This window comes from Hyla sarda, unplaced genomic scaffold (genome assembly GCF_029499605.1).
Source record: "Hyla sarda isolate aHylSar1 unplaced genomic scaffold, aHylSar1.hap1 scaffold_2083, whole genome shotgun sequence".
Taxonomy (NCBI): domain Eukaryota; kingdom Metazoa; phylum Chordata; class Amphibia; order Anura; family Hylidae; genus Hyla; species Hyla sarda.
In genome coordinates, this window is record NW_026608748.1 from 22,897 (window position 1) to 40,683 (window position 17,787).

At 45.3% G+C, this 17,787-nt stretch overlaps 6 non-coding genes across 6 annotated transcripts; all 6 read left to right on the plus strand.

The window, feature by feature from the left end:
* The first annotated feature begins 5,396 nt into the window (after positions 1-5,396).
* Positions 5,397-5,580, plus strand: LOC130318887 (U2 spliceosomal RNA). Its single transcript, XR_008865318.1, has one exon. It is a non-coding gene; the product is annotated as a U2 spliceosomal RNA (small nuclear RNA).
* Positions 5,581-7,679: 2,099 nt separating this feature from the next.
* On the plus strand, positions 7,680-7,870 carry LOC130318873 (U2 spliceosomal RNA). The gene has a single exon (XR_008865305.1). It is a non-coding gene; the product is annotated as a U2 spliceosomal RNA (small nuclear RNA).
* A 2,091-nt stretch (positions 7,871-9,961) lies between these two features.
* LOC130318874 (U2 spliceosomal RNA) lies at positions 9,962-10,152 on the plus strand. The gene has a single exon (XR_008865306.1). It is a non-coding gene; the product is annotated as a U2 spliceosomal RNA (small nuclear RNA).
* Positions 10,153-12,243: 2,091 nt separating this feature from the next.
* LOC130318875 (U2 spliceosomal RNA) lies at positions 12,244-12,434 on the plus strand. Its single transcript, XR_008865307.1, has one exon. It is a non-coding gene; the product is annotated as a U2 spliceosomal RNA (small nuclear RNA).
* Positions 12,435-14,527: 2,093 nt separating this feature from the next.
* Positions 14,528-14,718, plus strand: LOC130318876 (U2 spliceosomal RNA). The gene has a single exon (XR_008865308.1). It is a non-coding gene; the product is annotated as a U2 spliceosomal RNA (small nuclear RNA).
* Positions 14,719-16,805: 2,087 nt separating this feature from the next.
* On the plus strand, positions 16,806-16,996 carry LOC130318877 (U2 spliceosomal RNA). The gene has a single exon (XR_008865309.1). It is a non-coding gene; the product is annotated as a U2 spliceosomal RNA (small nuclear RNA).
* The last annotated feature ends 791 nt before the right edge of the window (positions 16,997-17,787 follow it).

Genomic DNA, 17,787 nt, shown 5'->3' on the forward strand with positions numbered 1-17,787 from the left:
GTGTGTGTGTTTCCTATGCAGATCCTAAGCCCAGTGTCACATGCAAGTAGGAGGAGTAAGAAGGGTTCCTGGCAAATCCGGGTTATGGATTGCATTTAAAAAGGCCCCGTGGGAGTGCAATGGGCCCCTGTCTTGCTGCTTAGCAATAATGGTATGGGTTTAGGTTCTGCTGTGTGTACTGGTGGTTGACTGCCCCCCAGCCCAGAGTGTGCATGGAAAATTGTCTGGCAGCCTCCCTGACAGCAAGCAGTGATAGTGCCCATGAAGGGGACCTTGTTGGGCCCACCCCTTTCACGGTTATCGCTTCTCGGCCTTTTGGCTAAGATCAAGTGTCTTGCCCTAAGGTATTCGGGTACCCCTCTCCTCGGCCTTGTGGGATCGCCCAGGTTTATTGCCTGGGCTTCACCCACCTGCTGCTATTGGGGAGAGGGCTTAGTCCCAGGATAACGGGAAGGTGATCATCGGAGGACGGGTCTGCCGGAGAGGATGGCTAATGCGCCGAACGCTCCTAATACAGTACGGCTGTTTATCGAGGAGGAAAAGAGGAGTGCCTACGGGATTTTGCATGTCCAGCAGAAGGTCGTGGAAGGAGTGCTGAGGATGCCGCATGCTTCCATCTTCTGTGTCCAGGTCTTTCCCAGCCAAGGATTCTTTGACGTGACCTTCTACAACCTGGATGATCTCCGTACCTGTCTCTACCGGAGTAAGGAGAATGCTTCTCACCCTGACCTACAAGGGATCCGATTCATTTCCTGCGAGGCTCGGCCTAAGAAAGTTCCAGTGGTAGTGCATATGTACAACCCTTTTGTGCGGGATGAGGAGATCCAGACCTTTCTAAGAAGGTATTGTGTGTCTGTTTCTGGTGCGGAGAGGAAAAATAACATCCTGGGGACTTTCACAGGCATGAGACGTTTTTGGGTGGAGTTTAGGCCTGCCCCCGAGGGTGGTGCTGAAGGTTTTTGTCACCCCCCGCAGAACTTTGCGATAGGGAACAACAGGGGGTTTCTGCACTACCCGGGGATGCCAAGTTTTTGCCGGGACTGTTTTTGCTTTGGTCATACCAGAGAGAACTGTACAACCGGGCAGGTTTGCAGGAACTGCCACAAGCCTGATCACCGCACTGCAGACTGTCCCGAGAAACGCAAGTGTCATTTCTGTGGTTCTTCGGATCACCTGGCTAGGAGTTGCCCCACTTACCAGTCCGGGGCACCCCGATCATATGCAATGGCTCTTCGAGGTGGGACAGTTCCTGAGGACTCCAATGCTGCCAGGGCAGGCGATGCAGAGGTTAGCGTGCTGACCAGTGAAGCAGAGTCTGCCCCTGTTTTTCCTTCCATTTCTAGGTCTGTTCCGGATGCTTTGGTGGCAGAGGGGGAGAAGGCGGAGTCTGTTTCGGGGGCATCTGTTTCGGAGGCCTCTGATCCCCCAGAGGAGATGACTGTGGACAAAGAATCCTTGAAGAGAAAGATGCCGGTGGAAGAATCGGAGGATGACTGTCCGACTCCTCAGAGTCAAAGGATTGAGGACTTTCCTAGCCCGGGAAGGGAGGAGGCAGGTGGAGGGTCGTCATGTCAGATTGATTCTGACTCCTCTTTATCCTCCCTGGGCACAGGTTATTTGGAGGAATGTTCAGTCAAAAAATTGACAAAGACTCTTAAGTTTAAGGAAGGGGAGGCAAAAAATAAGGGTAGAGGTCGGGGAAAGGCTAGGCCTCCTTTTGATAATGCTTGATTTTGTATTTCCTTTTTTTCCTTCAAATGTTTGAATGAGTTTAACAATTGGTTCTCTAAATGTCCGCAGTATTAGATCTTTAGAAAGGAGATCCGCCATTTTTGATTTACTTTCTAGATATTCTTTTGATGTTCTAGGTCTCCAGGAGTGCTGCTTGGATGGGGAGCCAAATATCTCCTGGCCTTATGGGCAATCGGTATGGTCTGGTTCAATGGAACGTAATTCGGGGGTGGGGATTTTGTTCAAAAGTAATGAGTTTGTTGTTAAAAAAGTTGTCCATATTGTTCCGGGTAGGGTATTATTAGTGCATTTTATTTTCAGGGGTTTCACATATAAAGTAATTAATGTTTATGCTCCAACTGGGAGGAAGGAAAGAGGGGAGGTGTTTGAGAAATTATATTTCTTTTTGAGTGGGAGGGATGATGTGTTCCTTATAGGGGATTTCAATTGTATAATAACAGAGGGGGATAGGAGTAGTACTACGGTGGGTGGTGGGTCTGGTTTAGACAGTACTAGTAAGCAGCTTAAAGAGATTGTAAATTTATTTGGGTTAAAGGATTCCTTTGTTGCCCATAATGATGGTACTATCGGTTATACATATTTTTCTAACAATACAAGTTCGCGTATTGATTTCATTTTTGTCTCAAAACTAATGTCTGTTTCTAATTTCAGACGGAGGAGGTTACCGTTCACGGATCATGCCTGGATTGAGTGTGTGGTAAAAGGTGGTGGTCTAAGTGAGTATGGAAAGGGTGTTTGGAAGTTGAATGTGTCTTTATTGGATAATGAATGTGTATTACAAGAATATAGGGAGCGTTTTGATGGATGGGTGTTGAGGAAGGATGCATTTTATAGTGTGGTTGAGTGGTGGGAGTGGGTGAAGTTAGAGACTAAAAGGTTTTTTATTAAAAAAGGGTGTGAGAAAGGGAGGAAAGATAGAGAAGAGTATGAGAGATGGCAAAGAAGGTTAGAGTATTTGTATGAATTGAGGCGTTTGGGGATGAGTGTTGAGAAGGAGATTGAGGAAGCTCGTGGAAGTGTGAATGAGTGTCTGGAGAGGAATGGAAGGAAGATTATTGCACAGGCTAGGGTTGAAGTGAAAGAGAAGGATGAGAAATGTAGCAAATTTTTCTTTAAAAAGGCATTCAGTAAAAAAACTGAGATGATGAGTGTTTTTACGAATGATGGGGTAGAGGTCTTTGGTAAGGATGAGGTGTTAGAGGAAGTGTGGAAGTTTTATTCTGATTTATTCACGGAGAAGGAGCGGGACGTGACTCTAGAGGAGGAATGTTTGGGATATGTGGATAAGCGTTTGGATGAAATTGATGGGTTCTTTATGGAAGAGGATGTGAGGAAGAGTGAGGTGGAGGATGCTGTGAATGGGATGAAGAAAGGAAAGGTGGCAGGGAGTGATGGTTTGCCTGTGGAATTTTATCTTGTGTTTTGGGATATGTTAGGGGATTATGTATGGGAGGTGTGTAAGGAAGTACTTAGGAGAGGGAAGTTATCTAAAAGTATGAGTGAGAGTGTGACTGTGTTATTGTTTAAAAAAGGGGATAAGAGGGATCTTAAAAATTGGAGGCCTATAGCGCTCTTGAATTGTGATTACAAAATTATTGCTAAAGTTATTGCGAATAGGTTAAAGGATGTGATTGATTGTATGGTAGGTGAGGAGCAAATGTGTACAGTGCCTGATCGTAGGATTTCTGAATGTCTGTTAGGTCTGAGGGATGTATTGTGGGACTGTAAAACTAGGAAGCAAGGTGTGGCTGTTGTTACGGTGGATTTTGAAAAAGCGTATGATAGGGTGGTGCATGATTTATTGTTTAGGGTTTTGAGGAGGATGAATGTGCCGGACAGAATGGTGAAGTGGATTGAATGTTTGTATAGGGACATTTATAGTAAGATTCAGGTCAATGGTTTTCTGAGTAGGGAAGTGAGTATAAAATCTGGAGTGCGGCAGGGGTGTCCCCTGTCGCCAATTCTTTTTATTTGTATGATTGAGCCTTTGTTGGGGATGATTAGGAGAGATAAGGTGATGCGGGGTATAGAAATACCTGGTAGTCATGGGAAGGATATGCGAGTGATTGGTTACATGGATGATGTTACTGTTGTATGTAAGTCAATGGCAGGGGTAAGGCGTGCTAAGTTATTGATTGAGTGTTTCTGTTTAATGAGTGGGTTTAAGCTTAATGTTGGGAAGAGTGGTTGTAAATTTTTTGAGGGGTGGGGAGAGAGTGGGTTGTGCGAGTGGCCTGTGAGAGAGGGGGGTGTGGAAGTGCTTGGGGTGGTGTTTGATAATGATTTGTATGGGAAAGAAAGTTGGGAGAGGGTTTTGGGGAGGGTGGGGAATAAAATAAACTTCTGGTCTTTAAGGACTTTATCGATTGAGGGAAGGATTCTGGTTATTAAAGCTGTTATAATTCCTATTTTGCTTTATGTTAATTATGTGTTTCCTCCACCGGATAGGTGTCTGGCAAGAATTATCAGGCAGATCTTTGTTTTCTTATGGAATTCAAGGATGGAGAAATTGAGTCGTGGGAAGGTGGTGAAAAGCAGAATGCATGGTGGGAAAGGAATGATGAATGTGGAAGTGTTCCTGGCTGTGAAGTATGTCAGTTTTTGTCTCGCTGTAAGTAAGAAGGAATGTGTGTTTGGGTGCATGGTAAGGTATTTGGCTGGTAATGTGTTGTTGAAATATAAGCTAATGGAAAGGGACTTAAGGGTACCTGTAAGTTTTGAGGTTCCTTGGTTCTATCAGAGAATAGGGCGGTGTGTCAGGAAAAATAATCTGGAATGTGTGACTGAATGGAATGATAGTAAGAAGGTGATGAAAGTGTTGGAGCAGAGAGAAACAGTGGAATGTGTGGGAGGTCTGTCTGAGAAGGATTGTAAGGTAGTGTGGAAAAATGTCAGTCACAAGGAACTGACAAATAAACAAAAGGACTTGTCTTGGATGTTAGCTCATGGGTGTCTGCCAACAAGGGAATTTCAGAGGAGAAGGAGATTGGTAGACAGTGAAGTGTGTCCCAGGGATGGTTGCGGTGGATGTGAGAATTATGTACATGTGTTTTGGGAGTGTGGTTATGCGAAGTCTGTGTGGAGAAAAATGTCTGGTCTAATTAAAAATCTTACTGGAATTGAAATCTTATCCTTTAATATGATGATGTTTGGTTTGTGTGCAGTGGAGAGAGAGAAGGCAAGAGTGTTATGGTTCATAGTAAATTGTGTAAAAGAGGTTCTGTGGGATGTAAGGAATATTAGGATTTTCAATCAAACTGAAGTAAGTGTGAAGGAGTGTCTGGGCATGATCCGTGGTAAAATTTACCTTTACGTATTATGTGATAGGAAAAACTATGGTTCTGATGATGCAGAGGGGATCTGGAAACACAAAAAATGGAAGTACTGGTTATGATTGTATTCTTATTTGTCTTTCTTTTTCTTTTCTTACAGATTATATCCTGATATGAAGGGACAGTTGGAGGGACAGAATCCGCTGCAATTTATTTTTTCTGAGGGAAAGTCATGAAGGGAAAGCTTTTTGTTATATGTACATGTAAAGACATGATTCCTGTATATATTGTATATGTCAAATATGTGTTATTCATGTGTTTTCAGATGAATATGTAATTTTTTGAATGATTTACTTGGTTATGTATTGTATATTTCCTTTTCAATAAAAAAAAAAAAAAAAAATCTGTTCTTATCAGTTTAATATCTGATACGTCCCCTATCTGGGGACCATATATTAAATGGATTTTTGAGAACGGGGGCCGATTTCGAAGCTTGCTTCCGTCGCCCTATGCATTGACCCGATATGGCAGTATCTTCGGGTACAGTGCACCACCCCCTTACAGGGTTAAAAAGAAAGATTCCTACTTTCATTGCTACCTGCTTGCTGGCTAGCCAGCTAGCCAGCCCTGTGGGCCTTGCTGCTGCTGCTGCTGCTGCTGCTGCAGCCAAAAAACAAAAGGTGGTGCTGCTGCTGCTTCTGCTGCTTCTGCTTGTGTCTGGCCGCTGTTGGAGCGTCCAGGCACAGGACTTCTGCTGCTGCTGACTAAATGGCCTCCTTAATTGGATCATTTGAGTAGCCAGCACACCTGTGCAGGTAGGGCATGACATGATAGGCAGCTGCCTTGATAGCGGGTGGGTGCTGAATGTTCCTAATTGACAAAATAAGATTAATGCTTATGAAGAAATATAAAATCTCATCCCTTCCACAATATCGCGCCACACCCCTACCCCTTAATTCCCTGGTTGAACTTGATGGACATATGTCTTTTTTCGACCGTACTAACTATGTAACTATGTAACATAACATGGGGGGGTCTCCTGGCTGTTCACACAGGTGTGTCATTGCTGTACATTGACCATGCATTGCTTCTGTGGTATTGCAAAGGCAAAGACAAATGCTTCCAGCCATCCATTGCACTAATGGATTGGTCATCAGCTGGCTGTCTATGTCCCGCATCAATATAGACCAAAGTACAGAGGGTTAGGCTATGCTATAGTGCACCTACCTGATGCATCAGAAGGTGCGAGGCCCTTGCTAAATTCTGTGCACAGACTTTGAGATCTATGCTTTAGACTGTATCTAAACCTGCTCCAACATGGACTGACATTCTGGCCTACTTTCAGCCGATGCGACTTGTCTGTCGCTGAACAGTCGCTTTTTATGTATTCAGCACCTATGTATAATGTTGTAAAAATGCTCTAGAAGCTAAAGTCGCAGAAATGTCACACATATTTGGCCTGCAACTTTCTGTGCGACAAATTCAGACAGGAAAAATCAGTATAAATCCTTAGAAAATTATCCCCCAGTGTCTCCATCTGCTGGCGGTATTGAATAAGCATTGCTGCACTGATGGGGTATGCATTAGACGAAAAAAAAGAAGAAAAAGAAGAATAATACGCCCAGAAAAGAGGCGAAAAGGAGAAAAACGTAAAAAAACGTGAAAAAAAAGTAAGAGGAAGAGAAGGGAAAAAAAGGTGGAAATGGGTTTAAAAGTGATTTCGGCGGAGAATATATATATATATATATATATATATATATATATATATATATATATATATATACGCGCACACACACACATATATATAAACGTATTCTCCGTTGAGATATTGCAGCCGCTGCTGTGTCCAGGCCCAGGAGCCTTAGCACTGTGCTGTGATGTCACTCAATACCACTGACATCACTAGGTGTAAACAACATCTCTCCTTTGCTGTGTATGTGACTATGGAGCTGTTTGGTGATGTCGTCTATTATGGCCTTCATAGAAGCAACAGGAGATTGTTGCATCCATCTAGAACCCTCAGAACTACAGTGCTATGATGTCACTCACTTCCACAGGCCTTGCAGAGTGTAAACAACAACAACCCAGCTTTGTTGTGTATGTAACCATAGGGATTGTGATGTCACCTAGAACCTTCACAGCAGCGACAGCTTTATGAGGAGCATCAGCACTGCTCTGCCTGAGCAGAACCATCACCGCCATAGGTTGTCAAATAACCCGGATTTAACCCACACAGGTAAGTCCAATGGGGTGCAGGCATGTCCTCTATGCTTACAGCTTCCCGTGGGTGTTGGTTTGATACCGTTTGGGGACAGCCAAGGAGGCATCTGCAGGCAACAAAGGTAGGTGTGTGCTTGTGTGTGTGTTTCCTATGCAGATCCTAAGCCCAGTGTCACATGCAAGTAGGAGGAGTAAGAAGGGTTCCTGGCAAATCCGGGTTATGGATTGCATTTAAAAAGGCCCCGTGGGAGTGCAATGGGCCCCTGTCTTGCTGCTTAGCAATAATGGTATGGGTTTAGGTTCTGCTGTGTGTACTGGTGGTTGACTGCCCCCCAGCCCAGAGTGTGCATGGAAAATTGTCTGGCAGCCTCCCTGACAGCAAGCAGTGATAGTGCCCATGAAGGGGACCTTGTTGGGCCCGCCCCTTTCACGGTTATCGCTTCTCGGCCTTTTGGCTAAGATCAAGTGTAGTATCTGTTCTTATCAGTTTAATATCTGATACGTCCCCTATCTGGGGACCATATATTAAATGGATTTTTGAGAACGGGGGCCGATTTCGAAGCTTGCTTCCGTCGCCCTATGCATTGACCCGATATGGCAGTATCTTCGGGTACAGTGCACCACCCCCTTACAGGGTTAAAAAGAAAGATTCCTACTTTCATTGCTACCTGCTTGCTGGCTAGCCAGCTAGCCAGCCCTGTGGGCCTTGCTGCTGCTGCTGCTGCTGCTGCAGCCAAAAAACAAAAGGTGGTGCTGCTGCTGCTTCTGCTGCTTCTGCTTGTGTCTGGCCGCTGTTGGAGCGTCCAGGCACAGGACTTCTGCTGCTGCTGACTAAATGGCCTCCTTAATTGGATCATTTGAGTAGCCAGCACACCTGTGCAGGTAGGGCATGACATGATAGGCAGCTGCCTTGATAGCGGGTGGGTGCTGAATGTTCCTAATTGACAAAATAAGATTAATGCTTATGAAGAAATATAAAATCTCATCCCTTCCCCAATATCGCGCCACACCCCTACCCCTTAATTCCCTGGTTGAACTTGATGGACATATGTCTTTTTTCGACCGTACTAACTATGTAACTATGTAACATAACATGGGGGGGTCTCCTGGCTGTTCACACAGGTGTGTCATTGCTGTACATTGACCATGCATTGCTTCTGTGGTATTGCAAAGGCAAAGACAAATGCTTCCAGCCATCCATTGCACTAATGGATTGGTCATCAGCTGGCTGTCTATGTCCCGCATCAATATAGACCAAAGTACAGAGGGTTAGGCTATGCTATAGTGCACCTACCTGATGCATCAGAAGGTGCGAGGCCCTTGCTAAATTCTGTGCACAGACTTTGAGATCTATGCTTTAGACTGTATCTAAACCTGCTCCAACATGGACTGACATTCTGGCCTACTTTCAGCCGATGCGACTTGTCTGTCGCTGAACAGTCGCTTTTTATGTATTCAGCACCTATGTATAATGTTGTAAAAATGCTCTAGAAGCTAAAGTCGCAGAAATGTCACACATATTTGGCCTGCAACTTTCTGTGCGACAAATTCAGACAGGAAAAATCAGTATAAATCCTTAGAAAATTATCCCCCAGTGTCTCCATCTGCTGGCGGTATTGAATAAGCATTGCTGCACTGATGGGGTATGCATTAGACGAAAAAAAAGAAGAAAAAGAAGAATAATACGCCCAGAAAAGAGGCGAAAAGGAGAAAAACGTAAAAAAACGTGAAAAAAAAGTAAGAGGAAGAGAAGGGAAAAAAAGGTGGAAATGGGTTTAAAAGTGATTTCGGCGGAGAAATATATATATATATATATATATATATATATATATATATATATATATACGCGCACACACACACATATATATAAACGTATTCTCCGTTGAGATATTGCAGCCGCTGCTGTGTCCAGGCCCAGGAGCCTTAGCACTGTGCTGTGATGTCACTCAATACCACTGACATCACTAGGTGTAAACAACATCTCTCCTTTGCTGTGTATGTGACTATGGAGCTGTTTGGTGATGTCGTCTATTATGGCCTTCATAGAAGCAACAGGAGATTGTTGCATCCATCTAGAACCCTCAGAACTACAGTGCTATGATGTCACTCACTTCCACAGGCCTTGCAGAGTGTAAACAACAACAACCCAGCTTTGTTGTGTATGTAACCATAGGGATTGTGATGTCACCTAGAACCTTCACAGCAGCGACAGCTTTATGAGGAGCATCAGCACTGCTCTGCCTGAGCAGAACCATCACCGCCATAGGTTGTCAAATAACCCGGATTTAACCCACACAGGTAAGTCCAATGGGGTGCAGGCATGTCCTCTATGCTTACAGCTTCCCGTGGGTGTTGGTTTGATACCGTTTGGGGACAGCCAAGGAGGCATCTGCAGGCAACAAAGGTAGGTGTGTGCTTGTGTGTGTGTTTCCTATGCAGATCCTAAGCCCAGTGTCACATGCAAGTAGGAGGAGTAAGAAGGGTTCCTGGCAAATCCGGGTTATGGATTGCATTTAAAAAGGCCCCGTGGGAGTGCAATGGGCCCCTGTCTTGCTGCTTAGCAATAATGGTATGGGTTTAGGTTCTGCTGTGTGTACTGGTGGTTGACTGCCCCCCAGCCCAGAGTGTGCATGGAAAATTGTCTGGCAGCCTCCCTGACAGCAAGCAGTGATAGTGCCCATGAAGGGGACCTTGTTGGGCCCGCCCCTTTCACGGTTATCGCTTCTCGGCCTTTTGGCTAAGATCAAGTGTAGTATCTGTTCTTATCAGTTTAATATCTGATACGTCCCCTATCTGGGGACCATATATTAAATGGATTTTTGAGAACGGGGGCCGATTTCGAAGCTTGCTTCCGTCGCCCTATGCATTGACCCGATATGGCAGTATCTTCGGGTACAGTGCACCACCCCCTTACAGGGTTAAAAAGAAAGATTCCTACTTTCATTGCTACCTGCTTGCTGGCTAGCCAGCTAGCCAGCCCTGTGGGCCTTGCTGCTGCTGCTGCTGCTGCTGCTGCCAAAAAACAAAAGGTGGTGCTGCTGCTGCTTCTGCTGCTTCTGCTTGTGTCTGGCCGCTGTTGGAGCGTCCAGGCACAGGACTTCTGCTGCTGCTGACTAAATGGCCTCCTTAATTGGATCATTTGAGTAGCCAGCACACCTGTGCAGGTAGGGCATGACATGATAGGCAGCTGCCTTGATAGCGGGTGGGTGCTGAATGTTCCTAATTGACAAAATAAGATTAATGCTTATGAAGAAATATAAAATCTCATCCCTTCCCCAATATCGCGCCACACCCCTACCCCTTAATTCCCTGGTTGAACTTGATGGACATATGTCTTTTTTCGACCGTACTAACTATGTAACTATGTAACATAACATGGGGGGGTCTCCTGGCTGTTCACACAGGTGTGTCATTGCTGTACATTGACCATGCATTGCTTCTGTGGTATTGCAAAGGCAAAGACAAATGCTTCCAGCCATCCATTGCACTAATGGATTGGTCATCAGCTGGCTGTCTATGTCCCGCATCAATATAGACCAAAGTACAGAGGGTTAGGCTATGCTATAGTGCACCTACCTGATGCATCAGAAGGTGCGAGGCCCTTGCTAAATTCTGTGCACAGACTTTGAGATCTATGCTTTAGACTGTATCTAAACCTGCTCCAACATGGACTGACATTCTGGCCTACTTTCAGCCGATGCGACTTGTCTGTCGCTGAACAGTCGCTTTTTATGTATTCAGCACCTATGTATAATGTTGTAAAAATGCTCTAGAAGCTAAAGTCGCAGAAATGTCACACATATTTGGCCTGCAACTTTCTGTGCGACAAATTCAGACAGGAAAAATCAGTATAAATCCTTAGAAAATTATCCCCCAGTGTCTCCATCTGCTGGCGGTATTGAATAAGCATTGCTGCACTGATGGGGTATGCATTAGACGAAAAAAAAGAAGAAAAAGAAGAATAATACGCCCAGAAAAGAGGCGAAAAGGAGAAAAACGTAAAAAAACGTGAAAAAAAAGTAAGAGGAAGAGAAGGGAAAAAAAGGTGGAAATGGGTTTAAAAGTGATTTCGGCGGAGAAATATATATATATATATATATATATATATATATATATATATATATATACGCGCACACACACACATATATATAAACGTATTCTCCGTTGAGATATTGCAGCCGCTGCTGTGTCCAGGCCCAGGAGCCTTAGCACTGTGCTGTGATGTCACTCAATACCACTGACATCACTAGGTGTAAACAACATCTCTCCTTTGCTGTGTATGTGACTATGGAGCTGTTTGGTGATGTTGTCTATTATGGCCTTCATAGAAGCAACAGGAGATTGTTGCATCCATCTAGAACCCTCAGAACTACAGTGCTATGATGTCACTCACTTCCACAGGCCTTGCAGAGTGTAAACAACAACAACCCAGCTTTGTTGTGTATGTAACCATAGGGATTGTGATGTCACCTAGAACCTTCACAGCAGCGACAGCTTTATGAGGAGCATCAGCACTGCTCTGCCTGAGCAGAACCATCACCGCCATAGGTTGTCAAATAACCCGGATTTAACCCACACAGGTAAGTCCAATGGGGTGCAGGCATGTCCTCTATGCTTACAGCTTCCCGTGGGTGTTGGTTTGATACCGTTTGGGGACAGCCAAGGAGGCATCTGCAGGCAACAAAGGTAGGTGTGTGCTTGTGTGTGTGTTTCCTATGCAGATCCTAAGCCCAGTGTCACATGCAAGTAGGAGGAGTAAGAAGGGTTCCTGGCAAATCCGGGTTATGGATTGCATTTAAAAAGGCCCCGTGGGAGTGCAATGGGCCCCTGTCTTGCTGCTTAGCAATAATGGTATGGGTTTAGGTTCTGCTGTGTGTACTGGTGGTTGACTGCCCCCCAGCCCAGAGTGTGCATGGAAAATTGTCTGGCAGCCTCCCTGACAGCAAGCAGTGATAGTGCCCATGAAGGGGACCTTGTTGGGCCCGCCCCTTTCACGGTTATCGCTTCTCGGCCTTTTGGCTAAGATCAAGTGTAGTATCTGTTCTTATCAGTTTAATATCTGATACGTCCCCTATCTGGGGACCATATATTAAATGGATTTTTGAGAACGGGGGCCGATTTCGAAGCTTGCTTCCGTCGCCCTATGCATTGACCCGATATGGCAGTATCTTCGGGTACAGTGCACCACCCCCTTACAGGGTTAAAAAGAAAGATTCCTACTTTCATTGCTACCTGCTTGCTGGCTAGCCAGCTAGCCAGCCCTGTGGGCCTTGCTGCTGCTGCTGCTGCTGCTGCAGCCAAAAAACAAAAGGTGGTGCTGCTGCTGCTTCTGCTGCTTCTGCTTGTGTCTGGCCGCTGTTGGAGCGTCCAGGCACAGGACTTCTGCTGCTGCTGACTAAATGGCCTCCTTAATTGGATCATTTGAGTAGCCAGCACACCTGTGCAGGTAGGGCATGACATGATAGGCAGCTGCCTTGATAGCGGGTGGGTGCTGAATGTTCCTAATTGACAAAATAAGATTAATGCTTATGAAGAAATATAAAATCTCATCCCTTCCCCAATATCGCGCCACACCCCTACCCCTTAATTCCCTGGTTGAACTTGATGGACATATGTCTTTTTTCGACCGTACTAACTATGTAACTATGTAACATAACATGGGGGGGTCTCCTGGCTGTTCACACAGGTGTGTCATTGCTGTACATTGACCATGCATTGCTTCTGTGGTATTGCAAAGGCAAAGACAAATGCTTCCAGCCATCCATTGCACTAATGGATTGGTCATCAGCTGGCTGTCTATGTCCCGCATCAATATAGACCAAAGTACAGAGGGTTAGGCTATGCTATAGTGCACCTACCTGATGCATCAGAAGGTGCGAGGCCCTTGCTAAATTCTGTGCACAGACTTTGAGATCTATGCTTTAGACTGTATCTAAACCTGCTCCAACATGGACTGACATTCTGGCCTACTTTCAGCCGATGCGACTTGTCTGTCGCTGAACAGTCGCTTTTTATGTATTCAGCACCTATGTATAATGTTGTAAAAATGCTCTAGAAGCTAAAGTCGCAGAAATGTCACACATATTTGGCCTGCAACTTTCTGTGCGACAAATTCAGACAGGAAAAATCAGTATAAATCCTTAGAAAATTATCCCCCAGTGTCTCCATCTGCTGGCGGTATTGAATAAGCATTGCTGCACTGATGGGGTATGCATTAGACGAAAAAAAAGAAGAAAAAGAAGAATAATACGCCCAGAAAAGAGGCGAAAAGGAGAAAAACGTAAAAAAACGTGAAAAAAAAGTAAGAGGAAGAGAAGGGAAAAAAAGGTGGAAATGGGTTTAAAAGTGATTTCGGCGGAGAAATATATATATATATATATATATATATATATATATATATATATATATATACGCGCACACACACACATATATATAAACGTATTCTCCGTTGAGATATTGCAGCCGCTGCTGTGTCCAGGCCCAGGAGCCTTAGCACTGTGCTGTGATGTCACTCAATACCACTGACATCACTAGGTGTAAACAACATCTCTCCTTTGCTGTGTATGTGACTATGGAGCTGTTTGGTGATGTCGTCTATTATGGCCTTCATAGAAGCAACAGGAGATTGTTGCATCCATCTAGAACCCTCAGAACTACAGTGCTATGATGTCACTCACTTCCACAGGCCTTGCAGAGTGTAAACAACAACAACCCAGCTTTGTTGTGTATGTAACCATAGGGATTGTGATGTCACCTAGAACCTTCACAGCAGCGACAGCTTTATGAGGAGCATCAGCACTGCTCTGCCTGAGCAGAACCATCACCGCCATAGGTTGTCAAATAACCCGGATTTAACCCACACAGGTAAGTCCAATGGGGTGCAGGCATGTCCTCTATGCTTACAGCTTCCCGTGGGTGTTGGTTTGATACCGTTTGGGGACAGCCAAGGAGGCATCTGCAGGCAACAAAGGTAGGTGTGTGCTTGTGTGTGTGTTTCCTATGCAGATCCTAAGCCCAGTGTCACATGCAAGTAGGAGGAGTAAGAAGGGTTCCTGGCAAATCCGGGTTATGGATTGCATTTAAAAAGGCCCCGTGGGAGTGCAATGGGCCCCTGTCTTGCTGCTTAGCAATAATGGTATGGGTTTAGGTTCTGCTGTGTGTACTGGTGGTTGACTGCCCCCCAGCCCAGAGTGTGCATGGAAAATTGTCTGGCAGCCTCCCTGACAGCAAGCAGTGATAGTGCCCATGAAGGGGACCTTGTTGGGCCCGCCCCTTTCACGGTTATCGCTTCTCGGCCTTTTGGCTAAGATCAAGTGTAGTATCTGTTCTTATCAGTTTAATATCTGATACGTCCCCTATCTGGGGACCATATATTAAATGGATTTTTGAGAACGGGGGCCGATTTCGAAGCTTGCTTCCGTCGCCCTATGCATTGACCCGATATGGCAGTATCTTCGGGTACAGTGCACCACCCCCTTACAGGGTTAAAAAGAAAGATTCCTACTTTCATTGCTACCTGCTTGCTGGCTAGCCAGCTAGCCAGCCCTGTGGGCCTTGCTGCTGCTGCTGCTGCTGCTGCAGCCAAAAAACAAAAGGTGGTGCTGCTGCTGCTTCTGCTGCTTCTGCTTGTGTCTGGCCGCTGTTGGAGCGTCCAGGCACAGGACTTCTGCTGCTGCTGACTAAATGGCCTCCTTAATTGGATCATTTGAGTAGCCAGCACACCTGTGCAGGTAGGGCATGACATGATAGGCAGCTGCCTTGATAGCGGGTGGGTGCTGAATGTTCCTAATTGACAAAATAAGATTAATGCTTATGAAGAAATATAAAATCTCATCCCTTCCCCAATATCGCGCCACACCCCTACCCCTTAATTCCCTGGTTGAACTTGATGGACATATGTCTTTTTTCGACCGTACTAACTATGTAACTATGTAACATAACATGGGGGGGTCTCCTGGCTGTTCACACAGGTGTGTCATTGCTGTACATTGACCATGCATTGCTTCTGTGGTATTGCAAAGGCAAAGACAAATGCTTCCAGCCATCCATTGCACTAATGGATTGGTCATCAGCTGGCTGTCTATGTCCCGCATCAATATAGACCAAAGTACAGAGGGTTAGGCTATGCTATAGTGCACCTACCTGATGCATCAGAAGGTGCGAGGCCCTTGCTAAATTCTGTGCACAGACTTTGAGATCTATGCTTTAGACTGTATCTAAACCTGCTCCAACATGGACTGACATTCTGGACTACTTTCAGCCGATGCGACTTGTCTGTCGCTGAACAGTCGCTTTTTATGTATTCAGCACCTATGTATAATGTTGTAAAAATGCTCTAGAAGCTAAAGTCGCAGAAATGTCACACATATTTGGCCTGCAACTTTCTGTGCGACAAATTCAGACAGGAAAAATCAGTATAAATCCTTAGAAAATTATCCCCCAGTGTCTCCATCTGCTGGCGGTATTGAATAAGCATTGCTGCACTGATGGGGTATGCATTAGACGAAAAAAAAGAAGAAAAAGAAGAATAATACGCCCAGAAAAGAGGCGAAAAGGAGAAAAACGTGAAAAAAAAGTAAGAGGAAGAGAAGGGAAAAAAAGGTGGAAATGGGTTTAAAAGTGATTTCGGCGGAGATATATATATATATATATATATATATATATATATATATATATATATATATATATACGCGCACACACACACATATATATAAACGTATTCTCCGTTGAGATATTGCAGCCGCTGCTGTGTCCAGGCCCAGGAGCCTTAGCACTGTGCTGTGATGTCACTCAATACCACTGACATCACTAGGTGTAAACAACATCTCTCCTTTGCTGTGTATGTGACTATGGAGCTGTTTGGTGATGTCGTCTATTATGGCCTTCATAGAAGCAACAGGAGATTGTTGCATCCATCTAGAACCCTCAGAACTACAGTGCTATGATGTCACTCACTTCCACAGGCCTTGCAGAGTGTAAACAACAACAACCCAGCTTTGTTGTGTATGTAACCATAGGGATTGTGATGTCACCTAGAACCTTCACAGCAGCGACAGCTTTATGAGGAGCATCAGCACTGCTCTGCCTGAGCAGAACCATCACCGCCATAGGTTGTCAAATAACCCGGATTTAACCCACACAGGTAAGTCCAATGGGGTGCAGGCATGTCCTCTATGCTTACAGCTTCCCGTGGGTGTTGGTTTGATACCGTTTGGGGACAGCCAAGGAGGCATCTGCAGGCAACAAAGGTAGGTGTGTGCTTGTGTGTGTGTTTCCTATGCAGATCCTAAGCCCAGTGTCACATGCAAGTAGGAGGAGTAAGAAGGGTTCCTGGCAAATCCGGGTTATGGATTGCATTTAAAAAGGCCCCGTGGGAGTGCAATGGGCCCCTGTCTTGCTGCTTAGCAATAATGGTATGGGTTTAGGTTCTGCTGTGTGTACTGGTGGTTGACTGCCCCCCAGCCCAGAGTGTGCATGGAAAATTGTCTGGCAGCCTCCCTGATAGCAAGCAGTGATAGTGCCCATGAAGGGGACCTTGTTGGGCCCGCCCCTTTCACGGTTATCGCTTCTCGGCCTTTTGGCTAAGATCAAGTGTAGTATCTGTTCTTATCAGTTTAATATCTGATACGTCCCCTATCTGGGGACCATATATTAAATGGATTTTTGAGAACGGGGGCCGATTTCGAAGCTTGCTTCCGTCGCCCTATGCATTGACCCGATATGGCAGTATCTTCGGGTACAGTGCACCACCCCCTTACAGGGTTAAAAAGAAAGATTCCTACTTTCATTGCTACCTGCTTGCTGGCTAGCCAGCTAGCCAGCCCTGTGGGCCTTGCTGCTGCTGCTGCTGCTGCTGCAGCCAAAAAACAAAAGGTGGTGCTGCTGCTGCTTCTGCTGCTTCTGCTTGTGTCTGGCCGCTGTTGGAGCGTCCAGGCACAGGACTTCTGCTGCTGCTGACTAAATGGCCTCCTTAATTGGATCATTTGAGTAGCCAGCACACCTGTGCAGGTAGGGCATGACATGATAGGCAGCTGCCTTGATAGCGGGTGGGTGCTGAATGTTCCTAATTGACAAAATAAGATTAATGCTTATGAAGAAATATAAAATCTCATCCCTTCCCCAATATCGCGCCACACCCCTACCCCTTAATTCCCTGGTTGAACTTGATGGACATATGTCTTTTTTCGACCGTACTAACTATGTAACTATGTAACATAACATGGGGGGGTCTCCTGGCTGTTCACACAGGTGTGTCATTGCTGTACATTGACCATGCATTGCTTCTGTGGTATTGCAAAGGCAAAGACAAATGCTTCCAGCCATCCATTGCACTAATGGATTGGTCATCAGCTGGCTGTCTATGTCCCGCATCAATATAGACCAAAGTACAGAGGGTTAGGCTATGCTATAGTGCACCTACCTGATGCATCAGAAGGTGCGAGGCCCTTGCTAAATTCTGTGCACAGACTTTGAGATCTATGCTTTAGACTGTATCTAAACCTGCTCCAACATGGACTGACATTCTGGCCTACTTTCAGCCGAT